This window comes from Heterodontus francisci, chromosome 2 (assembly GCF_036365525.1).
Source record: "Heterodontus francisci isolate sHetFra1 chromosome 2, sHetFra1.hap1, whole genome shotgun sequence".
NCBI classification, from domain to species: Eukaryota; Metazoa; Chordata; class Chondrichthyes; order Heterodontiformes; family Heterodontidae; genus Heterodontus; species Heterodontus francisci.
Window position 1 is genome coordinate 52,744,017 of NC_090372.1, and position 13,036 is coordinate 52,757,052.

Below are 13,036 nucleotides of genomic sequence, written 5' to 3' on the forward strand. Positions count from 1 at the left end.
GTTCCTTGGTGGCTTCAGGGAGGTGAAATGTTTCTAGCAGAGTCACACAACATTATTACAACAAACTTCTGAAATAAAAAGGATAAACACCACTGGAATACAATCCGATTTTGGCTCTCCATTTTCCAAACCAATCTTGATTTTTTTAATATTCTTTCATGGGATGTGGGCGTTGCAGGCCATTTATTGCCCATCCTTAATTGCCCTTGAACTCGGCCATTTCAAAGGCATGTAAGAGTCAACCACATTGCTGTGGATCTGGAGTCACATGTAGGCCAGACCAGGTAAGGACAGCAGATTTCCTTCCCTAAAGGACATTAGTGAACCAGATGGGTTTTTAACAACAATCGACAATGGTTTCATGGCCATCATTAGACTAGCTTTAAATCTCAGATTTATTAATTGAATTCAAATTCCACCTTCTGCTGTGGTGGGATTCGAACCCATGTCCCCAGAGCAATACCTGGGTCTCTGGGTTACTAGTCCAGTGACAATACCAGTACGCCACCACCTCCCCCCCGCCCCATGATACAGTAAATCCTGTTGCTGCCAGGCCACCAATGCCATTATTTTTCAGCAGGCAGGAAAATTGCACAATTATTGATTTGAACAGGATGGACTCATGATAATTACCTTCTAATTGTCCTCAGCGAGGGCTACAACAGAGTGGTGTTGGAAATCCTGGGAAAATCCTGGCGTGGCATAATTTATAGTGCAAGTAATTTACTCCATAATTTCCTCTTTCTTTTGATATGTGTGTGTCACAATGGCGCATACACCAAGACACCAAGAAGAATCTCAGTCACAATCTTTGTAAGGCATTTGGATATCTCTTGTATTGTGTTATGCTGCAAGGCATTTTTACTATTTCTTGCATTTCTGTTCATAAGTAAAATGTAACCAGTTGTGGCATGAACCAGCATGTGGAGCTCACCAGGTGGTAAGAACATGGAGGCGAAGGAGATCAGGACAAAGGGAGAAGAATTCTGACCAATGCCATCATTACTGGGATTCATTTATTTATTTTATTTATTTATTGATACAGCACTGAAACAGGCCCTTCGGCCCACCGAGTCTGTGCCGACCAACAACCACCCATTTATACTACCCCTACAGTAATCCCATATTCCCTACCTACACTAGGGGCAATTTACAATGGCCAATTTACCTATCAACCTGCAAGTCTGTGCTGACTAACAACCACCCATTTATACCAATCCTTCATTAACCCCATATTTCCCTACCACATCCCCACCATTCTCCTACCACCTACCTACACTAGGGACAATTTATAATGGCCAATTTACCTATCAACCTGCCAGTCTTTGGCTGTGGGAGGAAACCGGAGCACCCGGTGAAAACCCTTGTGGTCACAGGGAGAACTTGCAAACTCTGTACAGGTAGCACTCAGAATCGAACCTGGGTCCCTGGAACTGTAAGGCTGCAGTGCTAACCACTGCGCCGCCCATAAAGTCATATCGGACTTATTAAAACTGAAGGCAGTGTAGTGGTACAAGGACCCACACACACACACACAAACAAGTCACAACATGCCACTAATGTGGTCGCCCCGGGTTATTACAACATCAGTCTGTCTACAACAACTCTCGTGGACAATGGCTTCCTTCCTGCTTTATCAAGATACAGATATCACATCCATTGCTGGTATACACCCAAGACACCAAACCCCAGCTCAGAGCAGAATATGACCACATGCAGGCAATCCTGGACAGCCAGTTGATGGGATTGATAAGGCACTGAAACCCAATCGGATGACCCAATTTGAGACTTTACCTTATATGTTGAGAGATCAGGGTCATAAAGGGGTATATAGCCACGGCCCACAAGGACAATGTTGCTGCAGCCGGGAAGTGTGACTTCGTCAGTCACAGGAAGTTATGCGGAAGAACTCCGTGACTGCGTGAGTTTCCGCCGGGTGCTCCGGTTTCCTCCCACAGCCAAAGACTTGCAAGTTGATAGGTAACTTGGCCATTGTAAATTGCCCTTAGTATAGGTAGGTGGTAGGAGAATTGAGGGAAGGTGGGGATGCGGTAGGGAATAAGGGATTAATGTCTTCTTTGGCCTCCTTATCTCGAGAGACAATGGATAAGCGCCTGGAGGTGGTCAGTGGTGTGTGGAGCAGCGCCTGGAGTGGCTATAAAGGCCAATTCTAGAGTGACAGGCTCTTCCACAGGTTCTGCAGAAAAATTTGTTTGGCGGGGTTGTTGCACAGTTGGCTCTCCCCTTGCGCTTTTGTCTTTTTTCCTGCCAACTGCCAAGTCTCTTCGACTCGCCACATTTTAGCCCTGCCTTTATGGCTGCCCGCCAGCTCTGGCGAACGCTGGCAACTGACTCCCACGATTGTGATCAATGTCACAGGACTTCATGTCACGTTTGCAGACGTCTTTGAAGTGGAGACATGGACGGCCGGTGGGTCTGATACCAGTGGTGAGCTCGCTGTACAATGTGTCTTTGGGGATCCTGCCATCTTCCATGCGGCTCACATGGCCAAGCCATCTCAAGCGCCGCTGACTCAGTAGTGTGTATATGCTGGGGATGTTGGCCGCCTCGAGGATTTCTGTGTTGGAGATACAGTCCTGCCACCTGATGCCAAGTATTCTCTGGAGGCAGCGAAGATAGAATGAATTGAGACGTCGCTCTTGGCTAACATACGTTGTCCAGGCCTCGCTGCCATAGAGCAAGGTACTGAGGACACAGGCTTGATACACTCGGACTTTTGTGTTCCATGTCAGTGCGCCATTTTCCCACACTCTCTTGGCCAGTCTGGACATAGCAGTGGAAGCCTTTCCCATGCGCTTGTTGATTTCTGCATCTAGAGACAGGTTACTGGTGATAGTTGAGCCTAGGTAGGTGAACTCTTGAACCACTTCCAGAGCGCGGTCGCCAATATTGATGGATGGAGCATTTCTGACGTCCTGTCCCATGATGTTCGTTTTCTTGAGGCTGATGGTTAGGCCAAATTCATTGCAGGCAGCCGCAAACCTGTCGATGAGACTCTGCAGGCACTCTTCAGTGTGAGATGTTAAAGCAGCATCGTCAAAGAGGAGTTCCCTGATGAGGACTTTCCGTACTTTGGTCTTCGACGGGCAAGGTTGAACAACCTGCCCCCTGATCTTGTGTGGAGGAAAATTCCTTCTTCTGAAGACTTGAACGCATGTGAAAGCAGCAGGGAGAAGAAAATCCCAAAAAGTGTGGGTGCGAGAACACAGCCCTGTTTCACGCCACTCAGGATAGGAAAGGGGTCTGATGAGGTGCCGCCATGTTGAATTGTGCCTTTGTCATGGAATGAGGTGATGATACTTAGTAGCTTTGGTGGACATCCAATCTTTTCTAGTAGTCTGAAGAGACCACGTCTGCTGACGAGGTCAAAGGCTTTGGTGAGATCAATGAAAGCAATGTAGAGGGGCATCTGTTGTTCGCGGCATTTCTCCTGTATCTGACGAAGGGAGAACAGCATGTCAACGGTCGATCTCTCTGCACGAAAGCCACACTGTGCCTCAGGGTAGACGTGCTCAGCCAGCTTCTGGATCCTGTTTAGAGCGACTCGAGCAAAGACTTTCCCCACTATGCTAAGCAGGGAGATTCCACGGTAGTTGTTGCAGTCACCGCGGTCACCTTTGTTTTTATAGAGGGTGATGATATTGGCATCGCGCACGTCCTGAGGTATCGCTCCCTTGTCCCAGCTCAGGCATAGCAGTTCATGTAGTGCTGAGAGTACAGCAGGCTTGGCACTCTTGATTATTTCAGGGGTAATGCTGTCCTTCCCAGGGGCTTTTCCGCTGGCTGGAGAATCAATGGCATCACTGAGTTCCGATTTGGTTGGCTGTATGTCCAGCTCATCCATGACTGGTAGAGGCTGGGCTGCATTGAGAGCAGTCTCAGTGACAACATTCTCCCTGGAGTACAGTTCTAGGTAGTGCTCAACCCAGCGGTCCATTTGTTTGCGTTGGTCAGTGATTATGTCCCCTGATTTAGATTTGAGGGGGGGGCGATCTTCTTGATGGTTGGCCCAAAAGCTCTCTTAATGCCATCATACATTCCTCTGATGTTTCCGGTGTCTGAGGCCAGCTGAATATGACTGCAAATGTGTTGCTAGTAGTCATTTGCGCAGCGCCTGGCTGTTCTTTGTGCAGTGCTTCTGGCTGCTTTAAGTGCTACGGATGTTAACTCGCTGGGGGCTTTCTTGTAGTTCAACAGTGCAATACGCTTAGCGGCTTAGGATTAGTATAAATGGGTGGTTGATGGTCGGCAAGTACTCGGTGGGCCGAAGGGCCTGTTTCAGTGCTGTATCTCTCTATCTATGAAATCATTCAGCAAATCTGACCACCCAGGAACGGGCTCCTGTACGTGGGTCTACTAAGCAACTGGTGTTGCAAGTACATACTATTGCTTGGTGGGTTAATAACAGTTTTTCACAACATGAAAATTGTATCCAAGGTTTGTTTCGTGCGATTGATACTCAGCAAGGGGGAAGTACCTTAAAAGGTAAGTGATACCCCTGTTTAAGGGTCTTACACTTTGAAGGATGTTCAAGCTGTTGGATGCTGGACTCAGAAGTTGAGTATCAGAGGGATAAGCTGCAATTAGCTAAATAACCTTTTTTGAAAAAAAAAGTACACATTCTTTAAATTAAGCCACAAGTTAATATGCAACTTTTGATAAAAATATGTTAATTACCTTACCTAGACTGTGTGGGTACCTCACGCTGCTATTCTGGCCAATGGCCAGAAGTGCCGCTCCTTCTGATCCCTGTTTGGGGATTCAAGGCGAAGCACTGGTGGGGGGTGGGGAGGAGTTTGATTTTCAGGTCGGGAGGGGTGTGGGAGCAGGTAAAACCGCTCTGAAAAAAGGGCGACACAGTGGTCAGCACCACAGCCTCACAGCTCCAGCGACCCGGGTTCGGTTCTGGGTACTGCCTGTGCAGAGTTTGCAAGTTCTCCGTGACCGCGTGGGTTTCCGCCGGGTGCTCCGGCTTCCTCCCACAGCCAAAGACTTGCAGGTTGATAGGTAAATTGGCCATTATAAATTGCCCCTAGTATAGGTAGGTGGTAGGAGAATGGTGGGGATGTGGTAGGGAATATGGGGTTAATGAAGGATTGGTACAAATGGGTGGTTGTTAGGCAGCACAGACTTGGTGGGCCAAAGGGCATCTTTCAGTGCTGTATCTCTAAATAAATAAACTTAATGACAGCCTCAATATCAATTTTGTGCCTAAAAAATGAACTAATAGGACAAAGTGGGAATTTAGTGAACAAATTTTCAAATTAGCAGATACTTTGAAACGATTTGAACCAGAGGAGCCAGTATGTGTGCAGACACAGCAACACACCTCAAAAAACTGCTTTAGAAAAATATATATATTGTTGACAATTCTAATACCAAAAGGATTCTTGAAAGATAATAAACCATCCTTACCTCATTCAGATCAAGGAATGCTGAATTGCATGGATAGGTGTAAACTCTGCAAAATCAGAAGGTTAAGCGAATTTAAAAAAAATCATCACCATTTAAAATAGGCAGAAGCTAGCGAATTATATATCTTAAGATTTGAAGGGATTTTAAGAAATGTTCAAGCTAATCAGATTAAATATGTATAGATTACATTTACATTGTTAATATGTAGGAAAGGGGCAGGCCATTCAACAACTTGAGCTCGTTTCATCCTTCAATTAAATCATGGCTAACCTGTATCTTAACCCCATCTACGAGCCTTGGTCCTCTAGCACTTAACACCCCTTGCCTATTAAAAAAAAAATCTATCAATCTCAGTTTTGAAATTTTCAATTGGATTAGCCTCAACAGCTTTTATTTTGAAGGGGTGGGAGGCAGTACTCCAGATTTCTATCCAGACTAGCCTTTGTGTGAAGTGTTTTCTGACGTCACCCCTGAGCAACCTACCTCTAATTTTAAGGTTATGGCCCCTTGTTCTAGATTCTCCGACCAGAGGCAATAGTGTCTTCCTATCTACATATCAAATCCTTTAATCATCTTAAACACTTCAATCAGATTGTCTTTTAATCTTCTATACACAAGTGTACATGTCTAATCTATGCAACCTGCCCTCAATTTAATCCTTTTAGCCCCGATACCATTCTGGTGAGTCTGTGCTGCACTGCTTGCAAGGTCAATATATCTTTTATATCTACATTTTAATCCTACATGTGATATCACACAATAGTTGTGATCTTCTATCTAGCTAATTAAGCCGGTTGGTTTTAAAGAAAAGTAAAAGGAATAGCAGCCTTCTCAATAAATATCACTGCATATTATAGAAGCTGTCATAGAATTGGTTCAGATCAAAACAAGTCTTCGGCACATTTGATTTCACCCTTAACGACAACAAGCTGGCTCTTAAATTAATCTAGTACATCCCAATTTAACTGACTACTTTCTCTAAACCCCAGTAGTTAAGTGTATTCACTATTTTTCTAAATACAATGTATGTTTATAACATCAGTTCATAGCACCCCTCACACTCACTCCTCTCCTTAAATCTACAGTGAAAGTATTCATCTGTTCGCTAATAACTTCATCTCTGGTGCCAGATCATGGTTTTTAAACTCATATCAACCAATCCTGGGTATTTATTATTCTGCACAAAGTAGAATAGCCGATGGGACCAGACCAAGTTTTCAAATTAACCTAATTATCTTGTAAACACATCTAGGGATGACAACTTTTTTTTTTGATCACAATTAGAAAACCTGAATTTCCTTCAATTATTTTTGGAATTAAAATCAGTAAATGGAAGCCACAGAAGTGTCAACTCCAGATCCTTGGAATGTTGGTCATAAAACAAAACCCTGAAAACTGGTCAGGTTTTAAAGAAAAAAAAAAATCAAGCTTACCAGTTGAGTAACCATCTGATCGCATCACCCCCCCATACTGTATACTGTTCGAGACAGTATCCATATCATATATGGTGGCTTTGTGCCCAAGTTCAGCTCCCCACAACACTTCCACTCATTTCTGAGAACCACTAGAGACGGGTACTGAGAACCATAGTCAAATGCCCAAACATCATCTTTGAGCATGACAGTTCATGAAATGACATGAAACCAGCTGCCTCAAACATTAATATTTAGATACCACTATAGAAACACACTCTGGAATATTTCTTTAAATACAAGAAATGGAGTACTGTAGACATTAGCTCAAATGACATTTGCTGCATTAACAAATCTATAAACAAAGGAATTGGTATAACCATCACATATCTGCTGACAAAATACGATTGGTTGTGTCTAGTGCACTGTCTGTAATTCTGGTCAAGACACTGAATACAGTTGAACAATAAAGTGCATGGTGGGTCAGTACATGGTGGTTTTAAAATGCTGTGCCTGAGTGTTGCTGGCAAGCTTAAACAGCTCCACGTTTGGTATACTCATCTTAACTGTACTATCTTCAGAGGGGATTAGAGAGGAAGAGTATGGGAAGCAAGAATGTGGAGAACAGGATAACAGAGGCCATGTACTTCCCCAAAGTGGAAAGGATGTTGACAGACAATTCACTCAGGTTGTTATTGTACGTGCATCTCAATGAATGGCTCGCATGCCTTCATTAATCATATCTAAACTTTAGGCAATGCAAATGGAATTTTAAAAAGTAAACCCTCACTGCACTAATTTTAGTAGAGTTGACCAAGTGTTCACTCTGTAGTCCATGATAACAGACAAAAGTTTACATATTAATTAAAATGTACATTTAGCACAGCGAAGTTACATTTTTAAACCTTTTCAATGCAGAAGAGGATCCTACCTTCTTTTATTACAAAGACTTTCATTTAATGCATTGAGAAATTTTCTGCAGTCCTTTAAAAGAAAAAAAAAATGCATTTCTAAGTACCAAATGATGATCTTCAGGCCAGTTTCAAAGTCAGCAGGAGCACTGACAACAGATAACCAGAAATAACTGTAAAGTAAAATGTTGCAATGGTTGCTCCAGATTTGAAGAAAGATGTTAGCCAATGGATCATTAATCACACAACCAGACTCACTAACATTTAAAGAAAGCATTTTAATTGCATACAGCACAACATGAAACCATCAGCAATAAAATTGGAAAACAGGAGGAATTAGACATGGTAGTACTGAAACTGATGTCCTGTGATCACCTCATTTGCCCTTGTGGGTCCTAGATTGAGGCCCAACTCTTTTTTTTTTTTTAAATGCACAGATTTGATTATACATCAAGGAGACACCCAATATACATGACTAATGGGAAAATTACTGAGAAGTGTAGGTGGTGAGGGACCTTGGAGTGAATGTCCACAGATCCCTGAAGGTAGCAGGACAGGTCGACAAGGCAGTTAAGAAAGCATATGGAATCCTTTCCTTTATTAGCCGAGGTATAGAATACAAGAGCCGGGAGGTTATGCTGGAACTGTATAACTCATTGGTTAAGCCACAACTTGAGTACTCTATGCAGTTCTGGTCACTTCATTACAGAAAGGATGCAATTGCATTAGAGAGGGTACAGAGGAGATGAGAAAAGCCTTGCTGAAATCCATGTAGACCACATCAACTGCACTACCCTCATCTACCTTCCTTTTACTTCTTCAAAAGATTCGATCAAGTTGGTCAAACAAGATCTTCCCTTAACAAATCCATGCTGACTATCCTTGATTAACCTCTGCCTTTCTAAGTAACAGTTTATTCCGTCTCTCAATAGATTCCAATAATTTGCCCACTACTAAGATTAGACTATCCTCTCGGCTTTCTGTAGTATTGAGTTCTCTGTGTCGGACGTAAACTTTCTTTTTCTGCCTTATCTTACCCTGTAGGCTCCTCAACATCCATGGGGCTCTAGATTTGGCAGCCTCACCCTTTTTCTTTGTGGGAACATTTTTACCCTGAACCTCTTGAATCTCCCCTTTGAATGCCTTCCACTGTTCTGACACTGATTTACCTTCAAGTAACTGTTTCCAGTCCACTCCTCAGCTTAGTAAAATTGGCCTTGCCCCAATTGAGAACTCCAACTCCTGTTCTATCTCTGCCCTTTTCCATAATTATGTTAAAACTGACTGAATTATAGATCAGAGAGATACAGCACTGAAACAGGCCCTTCGGCCCACCGAGTCTGTGCCAACCAACAACCACCCATTTATAATAATCCTACATTAATCCCATATTCCCTACCACATCCCCACCATTTTCCTACCACCTACCTACACTAGGGGCAATTTATAATGGCCAATTTACCTATCAACCTGCACGTCTTTGGCTGTGGGAGGAAAACAGAGCACCCGGCGGAAACCCATGCGGCCACAGGGAGAACTTGCAAACTCCGCACAGGCAGTACCCAGAACTAAACCCAAGTCGCTGGAGCGGTGAGGCTGCAGTGCTAACCACTGCACCACCTGATCACTACCACCAAAATGCTCTCCCACTGCGACTCCTTCCACCTGCCCATCTTAATTTCCTAAAACTAGGTCTAAAACTGCACCCTCTCTTGTTGGACTTGTTACATACACGGCAAAAGAGTACTCCCTAGTGCACCTCAAGAATTCTGCTCCCTCAATTCCTTTCACACAAACTATCCCAGTTAATATTGGGGTAGTTAAAATCCCCTATTACTGCCCTATGGTTCTTGCACTTCTCAGAGATTTGCCTACATATCTGCTCTTCTATCTCCCTCTGCCTGGGGGTCTATAGTACACTCCCAGCAGTGGGATTGCCCCTTTTTTGTCCCTTAGCTCAATCCATATGGCCTCATTTGATGAACCTTCCTACATATCATCCCTTCTCACAGCTGTAATTGTTTCCTTGACCAAAATTGCCACTCCCCCTCCTTTCCTATCCCCCTCCCCATCATATCTGACAACCCTGTAACCAGGAACATTGAGCTGCCATTCCTACCCCTCCTTAAGCCATGTTTCCGTAGTAGCTATGATATCATACCGCCACATGTTTATCTGTGCCCTCAGCTCATCTGCTTTGCTATACTCCTTCCATTGAAATAGATACCCTTGAGCACTACCAAATGCTTTTTATTTTCCAACCCTTGTTTCCAGTCTTCCAGATTCATCCATTAATTTTCCACCTTGCATTTTAATTTGATTTTTTAAAATTAGCATACTTACAGTTTCAAATTCAGAATCTTTGATCTCTTTGAAAGCATTTGCATTAGACTCATTAAACCATTTATAAATAAGAGTCTCTCTCATCTTCCTATCAGTCATCCGACAAAGGGCTTCAGAAATGGCAACCTGAATTTCATAGTCTAATTTGAAAAAAAAAAATGCTGTCAATTAATACAAACATTTATATCCTGGTAATAAAGTGGAGAGATTGTAGATACAACTAAAGGGATTTTACAGGGATGAAACTGGGCAGATATATAGCAAATTAAATTTAACATTAATAACTTTACTATGAAAGATATGTTCAAAAAGATGGAACTGAATTAGTAAAGGAAGGGTTGGAAGTGATCCTGGGAGTAATTCATCCTTGTCAGGTGCCATGTCAAATCAATGCAGCAAAGCAATTCAAAATAGGCTATTAGAATGTTAGAATACCAACCAGAACAGTAGAACACAAATCCACGAAAGTTATGCTGTGACATTACAGTACACTGGTCAGACCATATTTGATCAACATGCTGCTAGGTGAAAGATAAAAATGGAAAGTTGCAAATTGCAAAACTGATCTGAGGTATGATTCTATGATTAAAGAGATGAACTGAGGAAAAACATTACAGTAGCTTTATCATCAATGCTAACCATATAATAGAATACATCTTGATTGCATTTGAAGTTAACTTGGTGAGGGCACATGTGGAGTGTTCAACAAAGAAGAACAGTACAGCACAGGAACAGGCCATTCGGCCCTCCAAGCCTGCACCGATCTTGATGCCTGTCCAAACTAAAACCTTCTGCACTTCCGGGATCCGTATCCCTCTATTCCCATCCTATTCATGTATTTGTCAAGATGCCTCTTAAACGTCGCTATCGTACCTGCTTCCACCACCTCCCCCGGCAGCAAGTTCCAGGAACTCACCACCCTCTGTGTAAAGAACTTGCCTCACACATCCGCTCTAAACTTTGCCCTTTCGCACCTTAAACCTATGTCCCCTAGTAACTGACTCTTTCCCCCTGGGAAAAAGCTTCTGACTATCCACTCTGTCCATGCCACTCATAACTTTGTAAACCTCTATCATGTCGCCCCTCTACCTCCATCATTCCAGTGAAAACAATCCGAGTTTATCCAACCTCTCCTCATAGCTAATGCCCTCCAGACCAGGCAACACCCTGGTAAGCCTCTTCTGTACCCTCTCCAAAGCCTCCACGTCCTTCTGGTAGTGTGGCGACCAGAATTGCACGCAATATTCTAAGTGTGGCCTAACTAAAGTTCTGTACAGCCTCGTAACAGTTTTGGATAACCTACTTTCAGGCTGATCTTTGCAGACTGGAAAAGATTCATTGAGTGACAGGAATAATCCAATGAACAGGTTATTGGCAAACATGCCAATTGCGATTGTTTCCCCTTTTTTCCTAAGGAAAAGATGGGGCAGGAACACAACCTGGACTAAAATTATGAAGTTTATGATTCAGCATACTAAAATTCTCAATCAAGAGCGAGACAGCTGTTGAGCAGTGTGCACTACACCTCAAAGCAGTTGAGCAACAACAGCACCACCAACCTATGCTACTGAAAAATAGTGCAGGTCTACCTGGATCAGTAGCGAGTTGAGGGGCCTCAGAGTCCATGAGAATTAACAGCAAAATAGCTGGATCCTAGAGCTTGGTTTAGAGCATTGATAGCACATCGGACAGACTACTTGATAGTCTTGAAAGGCCACGGGCCTAGGTGCAAACTAAAGCCAAGAGTTAAGCCAAGGGCTCCACTTAATACAGAAATCCTTTGCTGCATGCCTGCTGTATCCTTAATCTTGGAATAGATTTTTTTCCCCTTCAGTAATGCTTCCAAAGTATGTTTCCCTTGAGATAGGGACAGAAGTGCAGAGAAAGAGTGACCTTGGAGTGCATGCCCACAGATTCCTGAAGGTCAGACAGGTAGATCAAGAGGCAGGGAAATTATGCTGGAGCTGTACAGAACACTAGTTAGAGGGTAGCCAGAGCACTGTGTACAGTTCTGGTCACTGCATTACAGGAAAGGTGTGATCACACTAGAAAGGGTACAAAAGAGATTTACGAGGAGGATTTTAGCTATGAGGAAAGACTGGATAGGCTGAGACTGCTTTCTTTGGAACAGAGGAAACTGAGGGAAAATTTAATTGAGGTATATAAAATTGAGGGAGTTGGATAGAGTGGATAGTAAAGACCTATTTCCCTTAGCAAAAAGATCAATAACCAAGGCACACCAATTTAAAATAATTGGGAGAATCATCATAAAAGAGCTGATGAGTAATTTTTTCAGCACTTGGATATGCTCAAGGTGCTGTGAACAAGTGCTGGAAGGTGGCATTAGGCGGAATAACTCTTTCAGCTGGCACAGACATGATAAACCAAATGGCCACCTTCTGTGTCATAATTTTTTCTATGTTCTATGTTAAAGCAAGGAACTGAATTACTGCCTGCTGCTCTTGTACTGTAATTTGGTGATCAAAAAGCAGCAGCAAGAAATGCCCCCTATAAAAACCCTGGTTAATCCCAGCTGCTGACTACAGTAGAGATATATACTGCAGGTGACAAGCCACTCATGTGTAAAATATTCCTTGGACATTCATAATCTTGCTAAAGTGGTTCAGGACGGAGCCTGTTAAGTGAAAGACTGTGCATTGTGGGAAAAGAATTGGAGAATGAGCCCTAAAGTTAATCTCAGCACCTGACCTAACAGGTTGACTGGACCAGGGTGCATTCTATGCAACTGTTATAACCCAAGAGTAAAACTGAAAGCTTCCATACATAGCCCACACTTCTAAAGCACTCACTCAAAGGCACAAAAGCATGAAAATCACAGTGGGTCAGATTGTGCCCAGTTCAATATTTGAAGCCACGGGTTCAGTCTGGTTACTGCAACCTTGGAAGGAACAACTAATAACTCCTACACCAACC